Raw genomic sequence first — 18,739 nt, 5'->3', positions numbered from 1 at the left:
ATGTAAGAGTAAGCAAAATGTTCAAGCAGGCCTAAGACTTTAAAATTTTGTAGGTACATATCCTCAGTTTCTTAATAACACTCTGTGGTATCTCAAGCAGAAAGGACACTTTACTGTGCAAAACCGTACTTATCTTATCAACTTCGACGTCACCTGTTACATGGATGTTGTATAAAAAGGAAAACGTACTATTGACAGTTGGTAAAAGAAGGCGCAAAAAACGAACGTATAGGAGGGGAATTCTGGAAGGAAGCCGAGATAGTTGAAGACTGGCAGTTGAAGTGAGGACCGCGGGAGTGAAAAGTAAGACCGTGGGTGTAGTGTGAGAAAAAAGATAGAAGTAGTGAAATAATAAAGGTGTTTAACTGGGATTAGGTAGCAGGTAATATTCTTTAAGTACTTTGTTGTTAATGGTTCTATGAAATCTTATGATTGTGATGTTTATAGATGTTTCATGATAATAATTCTTTGTATGTTTAGCTTCCATTGCTTTATGCTCAAGGGCATATATTTTTCTAAGGTAAAACTGTTATACTTATTCTTAACGATTGCTCATTATTTATTACATGTTAAAATATATATTGTCGTATATATATAACGACTCCTTTGTTTCACATCTAACTTGTTTTTGTCCTGATTACGTTGTCCGAAAAACATAGATGTTTCATGATAATAATTCTTTGTATGTTTAGCTTCCATTGCTTTATGCTCAAGGGCATATATTTTTCTAAGGTAAAATTGTTATAATTATTATTAACGATTGCTCATTATTTATTTCATGTTAAAATATATATATTGTGTGGGCGCCCAGACATTACAATAATGACTCCTTTGTTTCACATCTAACTTGTTTTTGTCATGATTACGTTGTTCGTAAAATATAGATGTTTCATGATAATAATTCTGTATATGTTTAGCCTTCATTGTCTTACGCTCAGGGGCGTATATTTTTCTAATATAAAATTGTTACAATTATTATTAAAGATTGCTCATTATTTATTACATGTTAAAATATGTATATTGTCGTGACTGCCCAGATATTGCATTAACGACTTCTTTGTTTCACATTTAACTTGTTTTATCATGATTAGGTTGTTCTTTGATTTCTTGTGCTCACTTTATGTCATACGTCTATACGAGCCTTGTTGAATTTACTAACATTTTCGCCCGTGCGGAACGAATCTGGATTAAGCTCGATTGCCTCCCGTATGGGACTCCAGTGTTATGAAGGATCTTCCGAAATCTCAACTATAGCTGGATTGCCTCCCGTATGGGACTCCAGTACCTTCCGGCTCTGCCGGCTAACTAACACCAAACCTCTTCAGTTTTACTTGGAAGTGTGTATGACTAATATGAGGTAACAGATGACATTTAGTGACACATTAAATGAGACAGGTCTTATTTATCATTAGCAAAGGTTCTTAATTTATACCTTTGGTTAGCGGTTGTTTTGTATTTATATTTGGGTGGTAAGAGCAACGATCGTGGGTTTCTCTGCCATGCTCTTTCCCCGCAGGAGCTCTAGGTGAGCCTGGCACTCTCCTTTTATGTTAAATGGTTGTTAATGTTTTTGTTGTTCTTTCTATTTGTCACATGTTTAATTTGAATTGTATGTAAATAAAGGTTAGGTGTATTTACTCTGCTTTTGTTTTATATAATTAAACCATCCATCCCCTCTACAAAGTTAGTAGCTATCGCCTTCCGGTCAATTAAAAATAGATACACACAACGTAGGTAGTTCTTATGACGATCACATGTTTTTGGCCACAACTACGTTTACTTATTTTTTGTCGAACCTAGGGTTGTTATACTACATTACTAAAACAGGAAGAAAAATGCTATTGAAATTAGAACGACGAGTCCTATTTGTTTAAATTAATATTAACTCTGTAATTGTATCGGTACCATTCAAGGAATGCAAAATTTATAATTGATATGAAAATGAATATTTGAATGAAATATGATTGTAGGTGTTTACTACAAATATTTATACAATTACTGTAATATAATATATTCTACAACAGACTCAATTATCCTTATCACTGAAGTGAATGTGACATTAATTTGACATTGTATTGATGTGACCCTATCGAAAATCCTGGCCTACCCGAGAGTATCGAGTGACGATTTAGTCTTGTGCGTAATTATACGGGGTGATTCAAAATTCAGTACAATGGCGTATTTTTGAGGTTAAAATAAGAATTTGTTTCCTACAAACGTGTGTCCACAAATACTTAGTTTTCGATATAGAGGGTGTCAATTTTTTTTTATTTTTTTTCGATTTTTTAGAAATAATTTCCAAATAGATTTGAATATACGCATAAAACTTGGGGTACGGGGGCTTTTAGGATGGTAAATTTAAATATGTCATTGCTTTTGACGCTGCTTTTAGAAGGCGCCACCTAAAAGGGTACGCTTGAATTAAATTGCCCCTAACTTTTTGCTACGCTATACATTGACGTTTCGTATTAGTGCGTTTATTCCCCTATCAATTTTAAGCAAAAAAGGTATACTTGATCGAAATCTTTCAGACCAACCGCTTCAGAGATACTGGCTGATGAAGAGTTAAATGCATACCATATTTTCAAATTTTGTAACTATTTACGGTGAAAAATTAGAAAAATTATTTGGAACTCACGTTTATAGGAAAAAAAAGATAAGCACCTAAATTCTTTGTGCTGAATTTTGAATTATCCTTATAAATAACTTTGTGTTTAGTGTAATAAAATTCATAATATTAATATTAAATCAATACGATTATGTTAGGCAAAATTATATCCTAAAATATAGTAACAAAATAATGGGAGCTGCGGTTTGAGTTATCAAATGAGCTACTCAAAAATTAGATTGATCTAGGTATCCACCTGTTGGTTGATATTCGCTAAACGCGTTGGACGGGCCAATTAGGCGTTCATCGACAATTCCTGCATATTTACAGAGAAGAGATACTGGAAGTTATCCCAAAATGTCGCGTAAGGATTCTCAAGGGCCCAAATGTGCTTATTATGAAGATTGGTTATCTCATTCTCTGCTGTAGATAAACATACAAAGTATTACTCTTAAAGGATAGAGGACAATCTAGGCAGCAATACTTCTACCTCATAATTCTCAATTACTGTAACTTTTAAGCCTAGTAACACATACGGTTTAACCGCATGTTTTATTCTGAATTGCGTTTCTATCGCATCATATTTCAAGTAGTTTTTTGTAATCTAGAACGTCGTTTTTATTTGATATTTTTTTAATTTCTACATAGATGGATTTTGTTACAGATGGATTTTTGGCAGTGGCGTACGCTATCTTTTAAATCGGATATCCCAAGTGCACCATAGATGTATCTGATGAATTATTTAACCTAATTAATTTATAATAATAAAAAATATGTTTTGGTTTCTATAGGATGTTGCGGTTAATACTCAGCTTGATATCTCGGAATCCGAAAGAAATATTTAGGTTGTAAAGAATGTTGCGTAGCGTATAGAAATGACTTCATTTCTTCATTTTCACAAGTAGCATGGCCTTTAGTAGCAGTGACGCTTTGATTAAAAAAAAATTTTTTTATGGAGGAAATTAATTTGACAAATCTTGAAATTCTAAATAGAAAATCTTATGTCACAGATTTTATTGGAGCAGCCGTTTTAGAACAATCAGCAAAAACGACGAAAATAATTTGTAGTCGACAAGAACTAAATGAAGCTAACATAGCAATAGTAGGTCTTGGAAATTAAACAAAAAAATGTGTTGTTTTAAAGGAGCTATCATTATTATACTGTCATTGTGTTATTTGACAGCTGTTGTATTTGAATGTGTATAAAAAATAACGTTTTAATTCAGTTGCTAAGATGAATCACTTATTTAATCTACAAGAGAAAGTTGAATTAATTTTCCTACATGTTGGTGGCTAAAGTTTACGCAATGCGTGTGCTGAATTCTACGCAAGACATAAGCCTTATCCAAATCTGGATTTTTTAAAAAATAAATAAAACTAAAATTAACTGGTAGTGTGTGCCCAAGACCTCAATTAAAACGTTATTTTTATACAAATTCAAATACAACAGCTTTCAAATAACACAATGACAGCACAATAATGATGGCTCCTTTTAAACAACAAAATTTTTGTTTAATATCCAAGGCCTACTATTGCTATATTAGCTTTTTTCTTTTCAATTTGAAAGTTTGTCAAATTATGTTAAAAAAATACGGTGTTGTCATTTAAAAAAATATCGTTTTAGTAGCTATTGCTGAAATCTGTTATTAAAAGTATTATTTGTAAATTTTTCTTAGTCGAGTTATTTCCTACAACTTTGCATTTGCAAGTACTAGTCTATCACTTTAAATAAAAAAGTTGGCTTGTGTCAGGTTTAAAAAAATAGCACTGTATATGCACGTTCGCTAGTGAATAACAGTTCACAAATTCTACACAAATATGAAACCAAGGTAACAAATTACGTATTCAATTTTTCTACAGCTGTCGAATGCGGTTCAACCGCGGTTAGAAAAGCGGCGTGCGGCTGAACCGCACTCCTAACACACTCTGCGGTTGTGCCGCAGAAAGGCCATGCCGCCCAATTCGACTATTATCACTATTGCCAAAATTAATTTACAGAAAAATAAATTTATAGATAAAGTTTTAGAAAACACGAGATTCTGTAACGACAGCGTCAAAAGTTTTGGACATGACTAGATCCATTCCTACAATTGTTATTCTGTCTAAAAAAATATTTGCAATTTTTTTTCTTTTTAAAAACATATACCTACCTACTTCATTATTAGCTATCGCATTTCTAAATCTATTTTTAAGGTGTTAGGCTAATTGAATCAAATTCAAAAATTTAAAAGGTCACACAAACGTTCTTCGATACCAGAAATATTTGTTATTGTACGTTCTTTGTGCATGAGATATGAGAAAATGCTGTTAGAAAACTTTGAAGTCAATGTAACAAATGACGTATTAATTTTTTCTGCAGCTTCCTAATGCGGCTCAACCGCGACATATTGCGGTTAGAAAAGTGGCCTGTAACAGAACCGCAATCCCGGTAACACAAAATGCGGTTGTGCCGCAGAAAAGCTATACCGCTCAATTCAACTGCACAATGATATGTTGCGCTCAACAAGACGTCGTACGATGGAGCCGCAATCCCTATGGGGTTAGAGCGGCGCATAATGTTAACAATCCTTATTTCGCTTTCTGTTGGACTTTTGTTATATTCTTTTTAAGAAACCATTTTCTGATTTAAATGCGCATTAAAATTTTCTGGATAAGTTGTACATACCCTGTATAACACATTTGTCTTTGATGTGATGCTTTTTTAACGAAGTTTTGACAAAACAATTTGAAGAGGAGAATTGCACATTTGAATAAGGAAAACGTTATTGTTTTTTGCACAGGGCAGCCTTGACGGTTGTCTGGAAAGTCGTTATTGCACCCCAGTGCCCGGGTGAGACCAGAAGTGGAGTGCAGAGTGCAGCAAGTAGCAGAAGTGCAATACGATGAGGCCGACGCGATAAGACGCTCGGCAGCGCGGTGCACCGCCGACGTGCAGGTGCACTCACCTGTCGGACCGAGCCAGCGCTGCTGCTTCACATATGCATTCCCCGCCAGAAGTTTTTTTGGACCACAGTTGCAAAGGCCGCGGACGTACCTCAGTCGAATGGTAGCCTCTTACAAGCTCGGTCTCCACACAACCATGCCCCACATGGCCGTCCGCTGCGCGTAATAATCCTGCCGACGTCGGCGACGTGTGCTCTCCAAAAGCAACACCTAAGACTCTTCTTCGCCTCGCCTAACCTCCAGACTGACACCGGTGATGTAACGCTGCGTCCGGTCGTGCATAATTCCTAGTGACCCGAGTGACACACACCGCCGGCTGCTGCGATTTATTGTGTTGTTTTCGGTAAGTTGCATTTCTCTGAACTTTATTGCTTATCTTCGCCAGACACCGAGCATGCTGCGGTTGCTTTTTTTCACGACAAACGCCTGACCGGCCCAGGCGGATACCATTTCTTTATGGGTTTATAATTGCACGGGGTAATTTAGACTATTATTGTCTGGCTTTTTTTATTTTATGGCGGACTTAATTTATTCGGTTGTAATGACGATAGGCTGATTTCCGTTGGTATGAGATAGCGCTTTAACCGTTTTTGCAGTAGCTTCTGGTAGAGGTCTCATCAATAAACTTAACGAAAATATCGGCTATAATTTTACAGTTTCTTTACATTAATTATCTGAGTAAGACATTTAAAAAAAATTCTGACTGCGAAGACGATTACGGTTGAGTAACTTTATTTGCATTTTTTACATAGCATTTTATTTAGGCATAACTAAACCTGAATAAGACTGTCTTGAGAAAAATGCATTAAAATATATTGTTCTGTAATATACAGATACATACAGTTTCCATATTTTTAGTAGTACCTAACCAATTAATGTATTTATATTAATTGCCATCCACTGATTTCAACGATTTCTATAATGTGTACATAACATTAAATTTAGTAAAAAAATAATTTATTATTCAATTAATTAAATTAAGTACCTACCATTTTATACATCCTTAAAATTAGGAAACGCAATGTTGGGATAATAAAATACATATTAATGTCACTTATGTGTTCCTAAATCAAAAATTGATTACCTAATATAACTTATTGTTTAATTATTATTTTATTGTATAATAAATATAAAAGTATTTTCTATAAAATATGAAAATGGGTCAAATTTTTCTACCTAAATTCATGAACTTTTAATTTCTCTTTAAACAAATATTACAAGGAGAAAAACAAAAATAATAATAGTTTTAGAACTTTTGACATTGACAAAAAAAAACTGTTTAGTCCCAAAATTATTTCACGTCGAATGTTTCTTTCGATTTTTTTTATTTGAGTATACTCCTGTTTGTATACTCTATTATATAAAAAAAATAACAGACCTACATATACCTGGTTCCGTTGAAAATTGCTGAAGCCGATATCTGGAAAATCAAAAGGTTGTCTAGATATACAGGGTGATTCATTAACAATGGGAAAATCGAAAGCTGAAGATACTACACGTCTAGATATACAGGGTGATTCATTAGTCTAGATATACAGGGTGATTCATTAACAATGGGAAAATCGAAAGCTGAAGATACTACACGTGAAATGGTGACCATTGGCACAAACATGGCTTATCCGAAAGTTGATAGTTTCGGAAATACAGGGTCTTGAAAGTTTAAATTTTAAATCGTTTTTTTGTGATTATTCTGAAAATATGTAGGTTAGGAACTTGAAAATTTGTGAAATTGTATTTCTTAAGCGACGAATAAGATGCGTGTTGCAATTTCAGCGTTGCTCATAGAGGGCGCCACTTACGACCAATTTTACCGATAATTTAGTTAATAACTTTTTACCCTGTATGTCTAACATGAAACTTGATTCAAAACCTGAAAGAGCAATAATTTTTCCATTAATTATATACTCTTGTTTGATTTCGGTATCTCTATCCGATTTCGAGAAAAACCGATTTAACGAACACTATGTCTTGATAATACGATCAATTAAAAGTGAAACAAAAGTGTTTGTTTATGTTATTACAACAATTAACAATAAAATAAATGAAATACGTAATAATGATTTAAAGTACCTAATTGTTCGAAGAATCCACTGTTGACACTTTACTAAACGTTTTCTGAGAGATCTTCGAGTTTGAAACAAAATATTGGGATTGAGTCTGACTTCGTTGGTAGCAATTTGTATTCTTTGCCATAACTCTTCACGCGAACCAATAGATTCTTTGTAAACTATATCTTTCATTCGAGACCAAATAGAAAAATTAAGGAGATTGAAGTCCTAACTTCTGGGTGGCCAAGCAAAAATGCTTCCACGGCTTGAAGAAGTTCTACTTTATTTAGGCATGTGGTTCATGCACGACGGAGCTCCACCGCATTTTTCTTAGCCAGTGCGTGTATATTTATATGCAGTTTTTCCAAATCGCTGGATTGGCCATGTAAGCATTTTTGCTTGGCCACCCAGAAGTCCGGACTTCAATCATCTTGATGTTTCTTTTTGGCCTCGAATGAAAGATATCGTTTACAAAGAATCTATTGGTTCGTATGAAGACTTGTGGCCAAGAATACAAATCGCTACCAACGAAGTCAGACTCAATCCCAATATGTTGTTTCAAACTCGAAGATCTTTCAGAAAACATTGTGTAAATTGTATCAGTGTCAACAGGGGATTCTTCGAACAATTACTTTATATCATTATTACGTATTTCATTTGTTTTATTGTTAATTGTTGTAGTAACATGATGAAACACTTAGTTTGTTTCGCTTTCAATTTCTCTTATTATCAAGAGATAGTGTTCGTTAAATCGATTTTTCTCGAAAACGGATCGAGATCCCAAAATGAAACAAGAGTACATAATTAATGGAAAAATGATTGCTCTTTCAGGTTTTGAATCAAGTTTTATGTTAGACATACAGGGTGAAAAGTTATTAACTAAATTTTCGGTAAAATTGGTCGTATGTGGCGCCCTCTGTGAGCAACGATGAAATTGCAATACGCATCTTATTTGTCGCTTAAAAAAATATAGGTTTACAAATTTTCAAGTTCCTAACCTACATATTTTCAGAATAATCGCAAAAAAACTATTTAAAATTTTAACTTTCAACACCCTGTATTTCCGAAACTATCAACTTTCGGATAAGGCGTGTTTGCGCCAATAGTTACCAATTCACGTGTAGTATCTTTTCCCATTGTTACTGTTCTTAAATAACTTCAGTTCTCAATGACAGGAACTTCTCGAAAAATCACTACTTTTCGAGAAATCTGAATATATTTTTTTAAAGAACAAACATTTTTAATTATAACCGAGATTAGGTATAACATCTTCATAATTAATTTTGGGTGCTTTAGGAACTTTTTCATATTTTTCAAGTTCCGCTGGTATGACGATAAAAAGATTGTTATTATTTACCTACCTTTTATTTTGTTTTCCACTTTTTGATTTTATATATTTAGTTATTTTTTATTTTTTTCACCATTTAATTTTGTTTCAACAAATACCTACATAAGTATGTTATTAAATAAATATTGACAAATAACGATCTGCTATTATTACAGTAATTATGAACAGTCTGAATAAACGACTTTTTTAACATAGACAAAATGAACAGTGTCATTAAAAGAAAAACAAGTAAGTACCCTTTTAACGAGAACTTAATATGAAAAAATTCCATTTCATAGCTGATAAGTAGCACCTAAAACTAATTTTGACAACTTCTGTTTTTTCAATACTTTCAAGGTCTATTGGAAGAAAGTGATATTTCCGAAAGTCCTTATTTTAAAGTAGCTCAGAATTTAATTGTTAATGATACATTTTTATGTTTTTTTTAATGGTTTCATGTGGACCATTTTCCCGGGTTCCTGTCCTCGAAAAATTTCTTTGGTTTATTACACCATTTATACCGATGAGCGGAAAAAACTGCTTGCATTCAGAATTGAAGATTTTTCTATGAACACCCCTACAATTAATAAATGTTATTTAAAAAATAAGGAAAAAATATAAATCTTTGGTTGAAATTGACAAATACTTAAAGACGCAAAAAAATTAGCGTTTGATTGCTTCATAATGTCTCATAGCATCTAAATGAAAATATTGGATACATTATTATTTGTCATTCAAAAATTCTCAGAACAATATCAATCGTCACATGTTATAACTATCGGGAAAAATCAAAATAAAATTTACAATTTTAACCTCATGTATATTTTAAGTATCAGTTTTCGAACTAATAGATTTGGTTATATTTCAGCCCATAGTTCCATAGATTTTGGAACATCTTGTATATTCAGGTCATATTCTTTATGCATTCTGTAAGCATCAGTACAAATATAATAAAAATGTCACAAATACTACGATAGGTCTGTATTGATAATAAAGGATTTGTTAGAACATTATTTATAATCATTTAATTGTCACATTCGTTGTTAATTTTTATTTAATTACTTATCTCTGACTCACTGAAAAGAAAAGAAAATTTTACGTAAATAACCAAAAGGACCAGTCAATGTAGACCTATATTTGCCTAACCAGAAATATCACACAGTGGGAATTGGGAGAGAAGATAATTGGTACCATAAACTGTTACTGTTCTTATTTAGTTTAACTGAATATATTTCTTTTTTAATAATTACTTAACCCCTAGAATCAATCAAATGATTCATTTTATAAATTCACTTAGAAAGTGGATAATTATTCTAAAATTTTATTTTTCATAAATTTGTATTTTGAAACAAATTTTAAAAAATGTCTACTGACAAGTTATTTTCAGTACATCAGTATATAAGCTAAAAAATTTATACATTAATTTTTTATTTACATTTCATATTACATGCGACAAACACAATAATAATAAAAAAATTGGAAAAAAATTCAAAATTTACAAAATCCTTACGTGATATAAGAATGAGTATAAAAACTTTTCTTCTGATAAGCGCACTGATGTCTGTCAAAAATGGAAGAGGTGGTAGAGAAATAAAAAAAATATATCTTTTCAATTTTATAACACATATAACTGATAGCGTAATACTCTACTAAAAATCAGCCATAATTAAAACCAAATTTGAAATAAGTATAGTATAGTAAAATAAATAGGTAAATACTCCCACCATGTTTACCTTCCTTTATGAATGAATGTGACAAATGCTCCATTTACTTGACGTTATCAAACTTCTCATGTAGAATTTATAGTGTATTATTCAGCATATTTTTATTTACGCATAACTCTCACGTAAACAAATAAGGTAAATGACAACCTCAGGAATGAGATTCAACCGTATCCAGCGTAACACTATTTACATACAGCCAAACAATCTGTTTATTTTTCATTTAATTTTTTTATAATTATTGTTATAAAATTTATAATAGACTAAATAACAATATGTATATAATTTCATAATATCAAAATACATATCCTTTTTTTCATTCCTCACCTAATTTCGTTTGTCATGTTAAAAATATATAGTCTCTCCGGGGTCAGTTGAACATGTATAAAAACGCCTAGCAATAAAATTAATGAGTTTCATAGGCGTCCCTAAAAAAGTTTTCTGCTGAAAGTAAAAAATAATAATTAGTACCCATATAATATACGGAAAATTTCTATTATATGTTCATTTAGCCAACATACATATTTTAATTATTTATGTCCTCAAACAATGTTGTTATATTGTTGGTAAATTTTGGTTATGACATCAAAAAACATTTACCTTTTCCTAAAAAATATATTACTGCTCGGAAAGAACGCAATTTATCTTTAATCATCTCTAAAGTTGGTCATGTCATCGATATTTTTAAATCTTTGTTTTCGCTTCCTCTTTACGCAACACCTTGTATACTAACAAGAAAAATTGTGAATACTAAAACTTTAGTTAATATGTGAATTCTTTTTATAATTTCATTATCTGATTTTTCATTTTCTTCGTTTTTTAAACAATCGTAAATATTTATCATTGAACATGTAAATCTTTATTTTTATGTTCCAAATCTGTTTCATCAACAACTCAACAACCAGTTCTACTAATTCAGTATTGTCTGGTGGTATCTCGTTTTGTTCCGTTTCAAAAGGTCTCCAAAATTCCATGTTGTAATAATATTAGTAAACAAAATATCCCTCTTATTTCTCCCTTTCGCAATTGTAATATGAATGATAATAGAATAAATTAAAATTACCTGAATCACATCAAAATCCGCATTGCTGCACTGCACTGCTAGGCAATTTGCCCACAACTGAAATTTATGGCCCAGTCGCCCAGTGCGGCTGTGTTTGTGCGATGTTGGTCCGCGCGCGCATTCTTTAACTGGGCGTATACATTTCTACCACCTCTACGTTTAGTTTGACCAGACCTGTATATAGGTATGGCTAAATAAATATGGGAACAAGGTTTTCATATATTTCAATGCCGAGTTGCTACGCAGCGACCGAACCTGGTAGCTCTTTGGTCTTCAACTGAGATCGGAAAGACTATACCTACTCTTTTCTGACGTTATTCCCATTACTCTTTCTAAGAACTGTGTAAGAAATTAATTTTTAATCGCAAACGTACATATATTTGCTGTACTACAAATTAATAATAATTGGACATTTATCAAAACATCATTTTTTAAATGACGTACGCAATGTTGATTAATGATATAACCATATAACACTGGTATAATAATTATTCTTTGCCAACAAATAAAATATTTCATTCAAAATATAAATAAAAGTCGTTGTAATTCGGTTGATAAACAACGAAAACTTCTTTGCATAATAGGTTTCATATTGCTCAGCAATTCGACAACAAATATATTATTTTATTTATACAAAATTCAGTTCATCCACTGCTTGCTTTGACACGTAACTTTACCTTCAATTTTATTAAGAATATCTCAATTTTCGAAAAATCGAACTCTAAATTTTAATATCCGATTTCAAATAGTAACTCAATATTTCAAACTTCATAGGGTCGTTAGTTGCGAATTTTAAAATACCTATAGGTATTATTCCGACAGGTTGATTTAAGTAAAAATGTTCGTTTTTACACTAAATTCTGCCATAATTTGGAGTAATCAAAAAAATCGACCTAGGGCTCATTTTAAAGCTTAGGGCGTCTACTTTCAAATGCTGAATGCGCCTTTGCATAATCCAATATGTTGGCTCAAAAGTTTATGAACGGTCTTGCAGCATGTCTAAATTGTGCAGCGACTCGTTTCAGCTTACAAGCTTCTCTGAATGACGCCATTTTAAATTCACTCTACACTTGGGCAAACTCAAGATTCCAAAATATACAGTTCTTTCACTATACCAAACAAGATCATAACATTTTTTTAGAGAAACCAAGAAGGTGCCACCATCTTGGGTCCGCCAAAACTTTTGAATTCTGACTACAGATTCGTGATGAATGACCCCGGAAACCCACTTATAACAAATTTGACATAGATCGGTTGATTTTTGAAAATATCGCCCGCCATATTGGATCCGCCATCTTGAATTTTGCAGATTTGATTTCAGATTCGTAATCAGCGACCTCAAAAACCATCGTATGCTTAATTTGGCGTAAATCGGACTTTAAAAAAAAATATTTTTTTTTTAAATATTGATTTGTGATCGACATTTTTGAGGTTAGAAACAGCTGAGACTTGCCATTTTAAATCTGGAGGTCAAAATACATTGGAAAGCATATATAGCACTTCAAATATGGACAAAATTTTTTTGTTTTTAAATTTTTTTCACAAAAATTGAGAGCTTTCAGGCGGCAAGGTGAAGCCGCCATGTTGGATTTTGCAAAGGCTCAGCATTTGAAAGTAGACGCCCTAAGCTTTAAAATGTGCCCTTTGTCGATTTTTTTGGTTACTCCAAACTATGGTCGTAGCACTGATCCAGTCGACATGGATCGTCCCATATATATTTCAATAAAAATATCTCTTGGATCATCGTTTTTATTTTTTATAATTTCAGAAAACAGGACATTCTGAATACATTTAAAATAACCCCGTACCGTTTTTTTGTGCTTTAGGACACCAGCCCGAATTTAACATGTTAAACGGCTACCTTGTATGCAAACGGCAAACCAGCATATCAAAAACGATTTAATCATATTTATTTTTCTCGAAAACTCTTAACCACAGCAAGTAAGACGTCTGGAAGGTGGTATTTACTGTTGTTAGGTAATGACCTTGTGGAATGCAGCGTACACGTTCCAATTGCTTAATAAAATATGTCTTCAATGGTGCAATATTATCTGTAGGTGTGTAGGAGTTAGTGATTGGATACCTCTACAGGGTGTAAGCTCAAAACTTGCTTGAAACTGAAATAGTTATTTTGGTATCTACGCATATCATTATAGAGGAATATTTGGTGGTATATGTATGTAATGTATTGTATTTAATTGATATTTCCATAAATAAGTTAATAATAGTATTGATAACAAGGCAAGGTAGGTCCTCACAACTAACAAAATCTGTATTAACGTATATGAAGTAATAAAAACTCACGGTGTTTATTTGTAGTAATGCTGGTAATTCAACTGTTATATCATTTATAAGCATTTATAAGTCGATTATAAGGACTAATCTTTACAGATTGACACAAATAAGTTTGCGTCTGAGTCAGCTCCGCTCATAAATGCGCATTGGATATGGCAAGGAAAACGGAAATTTACATCTTATTCCTTATCACGCGTAGCTTTGTCTAAGTTAAAAATGTAAATTTGTTTGTGTCGGTCGTACTACTTTTTACCTTCTATTTATCAATGGTCATCAAGCACCAAACTCAATGATTATGTATGTATTCACCACTACCATTGCTACCCATTGTTGTTGGAAACTGAGAAACAAAAATTGTTAAAGTATGAATATTGTGTTATAGTTTGTATCAGTCCGTGTAAAATCATACACTACCGGGACAATTTCACTAAAAAGACTGAATTTATTTGGATGAAATCAAAGATGATCCCGCAATAAAATTTAAGGCAAAAAAATTAGAATAGATTAGATGATACTCTGGTAATCATAGTGTAAATGATATTTTATTTGGTTCGTAAATAGAAATGCTATCAATAATAAAATAATTAAACAAACGATTTAAACAATACTAAAAAAAAATTAAACACCTACTGATTTAAAATTTCTATCATTTTGCTGGGTACATTATCGAATACATTTTTCTTCTTCTCTCTCTTTCTTCTATAGTACTGAACATTTTAGGCGTCATGGTAGATGTTTTAAATAGTGATTGGAAACATTTATTTGTATTTCTTCAACAAATTTCCCTTCCTGTTTTCATATTGCTATTCGTTACGTTTTTATTATTTGTTAGCGTTCACTATACCGTGTACTGATATAATATAATCATATTTTAATAACAGTAACCATTTTGACAAAAAAATATATTTAGACATTTTTGTAGACACTTTTTTAAGGTGCCCCAGAAATAAATGCCAAAATTTTAACCTAATTGTGAGTACTTAACACCTCAAAAGCAACAACTTTTGTATAATTTTTTCTCCGAAAATCATTTAAAATAGTTTATAATTATATATTTGTTATCCTCTATTGCAGTCTAAATATATAACTCAGTGAATAAACAGATGCATAATTAATAAAAATTAGTGCTAATATTTATGTTATGCAAATAATTTTAAGGTTCTTTATTTCATAGACAACATTATTTTAATAGATACAAAACAAATAACAAAAGTGTAAGTTTTCGATTAAATGTATTAGGCAGAAGTTGTTGCTTTTAATGAATTAAATACACAACCTTCAAAAATGTTCACAAGTCACCTGGCCAGTAATTTTGTTTGGAACAGTAATTTTATTTGCTTTATGTTGGCCATTGAATGTCGGTAAAATTAAAAATTACACAGACCAACAAAATTTAACATTTTTTGGAAGCAGAAACTTAAATATAATATTTCCGAAGGATTTAGGTGCGCTGAATCTGAATCCGAATCTGGGAGTAGAATTGCTCTATAACGTCAGGTTTTTGAGATATCCTAACCTAAAAGTGCAAAAACACTGTTTTTCGTCATATTTGAGGTTATGTAGTAATGCCATCTATTCTTTTTCAAAAAACTAATACATTGAATCTAAAAGTACAAGGCTCCCTCCTTCGAATGCCGTTGAGTTTGCTCAAATATTTTTTTTTTTTCGTTGAGATATCACATGTTGAAATTTTTAAGTTTCTCAGTTTCTTAATATGCGAAAATCTACTAAGGATCCCTTAGACATCAAGCAGTCGATTGCAATTCAGAAACTTCATACCCATACGGTTTGTGGGTTTGGAGTTGGTGGGCTTGGGGTTTGTAAGCTTGGAGTTTGTAGGTTCGGGTTTTGTGGGATTGGGGTTTGTGGGTTTAGGGATTGTGGGTTTGGGGTTTGTGGGTTTGTGGATTTGGAGTTTGTGAGTTTGAGTTCGTATGTATTGAAGGTTTCTGAGTATGAAGTTTCTGAACTGCAATCAACTGTTTGACGTCTAAGGGATCCTTAGTAGATTTTCGCATATTAAGAAACTGATAAACTTAGAACATGTGATATCTCAACGAAAAAAAAAGATATTTGAGCAAACTCAACGGCATTCGAAAGAGGGAGCCTTGTACTTTTAAATTATATGTATTTTTTTGAAAAAGAATAGATGGCATTATTACATAACCTCAAATATGACGGAAAACAGTATTTTTTGCACTTTAGGTTAGGATATCTCAAAAACCTGACGTGATAGAGTAATTTTGCGGCCAGATTCGGATTCAACGCACCAAAATCCTTCGGGAATGCATATTAGTGTGTCTGCTTCTTGACCCTTGTTGACCTGTGTTATTAAAGCAATAAGATCAAAACACAACGTTCTGTATCTGTAACGGTTTGTCATCGGTTACTGTAAACGAGACATTTATATTGGTAACGCCAAGATCTAGGGAATTTTCGTTACCAGTACCAACCATGCAATGTTGGGTTGCCTAAGCTGAGCGGTCATGTGTCTTGTAACATTTAGGAAGGTTCTGTACGTGGCTGGAATTTTTACAATTATCTTTGGGGAACCTGTACAGGTAATTTTACTTTAAATATCTCTTAAACGTCACTTTCATAGTCAATTTTTATTTTAAAAATTTGATTATTATGTAACTGCTATTTCTGAATGCAAAGAAAATCCATTGCCACTATCTTGTAAACCATAAGAAACAGACCCCAATAATAAACCCGGAAGAAAACATTTTTTTTTTCGGTTCCATCTGGAATGTATCGGCAATTTAAAACTTTGAATGGAATTGAATCCAAGCTCCCTAACCACTATTTATCTATTTGAGATTCCTGAAAGGACATGTTACTTTATGTTTTGATTGAAAGGTGAAAACCGCATTTGTTATCACGTTTAATTTCAAAGATATTTGACATTTTCTAGTTTCAAGAATGCTGCATAAATAACAAGTTTCTAATAAAAATATTAAATAGCAAAGAATAAATGGATTTCCATTATTATTTCAGACACTTTTTTTGTATCAATTTTATCTTAAATGAAACAAACTGTGTATTAATAAGTATTATACGATTAGCATTAGCAGTTCATGGATACATTTCATGATGATTTTCCAATTAAACATAAATCGTGAGTCAATAAATAATGTTATTAATATATATTAGATTTAACGTACAAAACCAAAAATTTTACAAAAACTATGGTATAATCTTATTTATATGTATCTAAAAACGTGTCATTGTTATTTCAATTTAACAATAATTATTGCTATTAAGATTATAATCTTGAAGTAACTAAATATGCATATAAGTGATAAGGCCATCAGCTTATCGTCAAATCTTGTAGCAGTATTCGTTAACCATGCGCTATGTATTTTCGATTTCCGTTTTTTTACTGCAGTTATTTGATATAAAAAACGGATTCCTTCGCAGTCCTACTTTAGAAAGCTAGTCAAAACTGAAGCAATTAAAAAGCTTTCAGAGCGTAAAATTGTTCGCAATATTTATTTAAAGTGAAAGGACTGAATTTTTCCTGTACCACACTGTAAAGTTAACGGGTACTATTAAAATGGAGAACTGATGTTGTATAGCCAACGAACGGACGTGCTTGACAATTATGTCTTTGGAAATTCACTTACAATAACAGCTCTTGCAGGAATTTTATTTTAAGGCAAACGGCAACAGCGATAGTAGCAGCTGTTTCAGCACCAAATCTGATAATGCGCTCCCTCAAAATTTATTTAAATTTCTTGAATGTTTATTGAAGTAACTGATCGTGATATGTGCACTTTATATTTTATTATTTTAATTACGTAGAACTGTCATTAATAAAAAAAATCATGTCATTGAAATTTGTTCACTATCCTTTTATCCTTCATATGCTTATATTGAGTAAAGAGATAAGAAATAGCTTTTTATTATTATCATAATAGGTTAGTTATATATATTTTTAAATATTAGGTACTCTTGAAGTAAATAGAAATACAAATGCGAATAATCTGTATTTGGCACTATTAACATGAAAAAATCTAGAAATTACATGGATACATTTATCTAAACCCTTTATCCATATCTTAATATACAGGGTGTTAATTAAGTATGTACAATAAATTCAACAGACGATTATTTGAGTGATTTTAAGACAAAAAGTTCATATAAACATCGGTCCTCAGATGCTTCGTTTTCAGTATACAGGCTGTTAAACTTTTGTGTCAAAATTGCTATTTCGTAAATATCTTAAATACCCTTTGCCCAATTGGACAATAAAATTTTATTGTAATTTGGCAGTTAAATTTAAACAATAAATCTGCCAATATTCTATACAAAAATCATAAATATAAATAGTATATACGAGTTCTGTTCAGGAAATAATCCAACTTTATTTTTTTATAGTTTATTATTAATTTTATACGTTATTGGTAAGTACTCTCCTCTCCTATTCATACAATTTTCCCCGCGGTGTTTCCTTTTCGCAATGCAGTCCTGGATAGCTTTATTTGAAATGGCCTTTAAAGTCTGTGACGAATTTGCTTTTATATCATCAATTCAATAGTCTGAAAACGGCATCCTTTCAGGACTGATTTTAATTCCGAAAATAAGAAAAAATCGCAAGGAGCCAAGTCTGGCGAGTAGGGAAGGTGAGGTAAGATAGTAATCTGATTTTTGGCACAAAATTGACGAATTGACAAAGCTGATTGTGGGGGCGTATTGTCATGGTGCAAAAACCATGAGTTGTCTCGCCACAAC

At 32.0% G+C, this 18,739-nt stretch overlaps 1 protein-coding gene across 2 annotated transcripts in view; it reads left to right on the top strand.

Annotated features, from left to right (window-relative positions):
- The first annotated feature begins 5,610 nt into the window (after positions 1 to 5,610).
- LOC108904187 (follistatin) overlaps positions 5,611 to 18,739 on the top strand; it is a 289,450-nt gene continuing 276,321 nt past the window's right edge. For both annotated transcript variants that reach the window (XM_018706638.2, XM_018706637.2), the window contains exon 1: positions 5,611 to 5,894. The gene's annotated coding sequence lies outside the window, so the exon portion shown is untranslated. The remainder of the gene's footprint in view (positions 5,895 to 18,739) is intronic.

Source organism: Anoplophora glabripennis, unplaced genomic scaffold (assembly GCF_000390285.2).
Source record: "Anoplophora glabripennis isolate ALB-LARVAE unplaced genomic scaffold, Agla_2.0 scaffold130, whole genome shotgun sequence".
Classification (NCBI taxonomy): Eukaryota; Metazoa; Arthropoda; class Insecta; order Coleoptera; family Cerambycidae; genus Anoplophora; species Anoplophora glabripennis.
The sequence above is the reverse complement of the archived record's forward strand: the minus strand, read 5'-3'. Positions and strand labels throughout refer to the sequence as shown.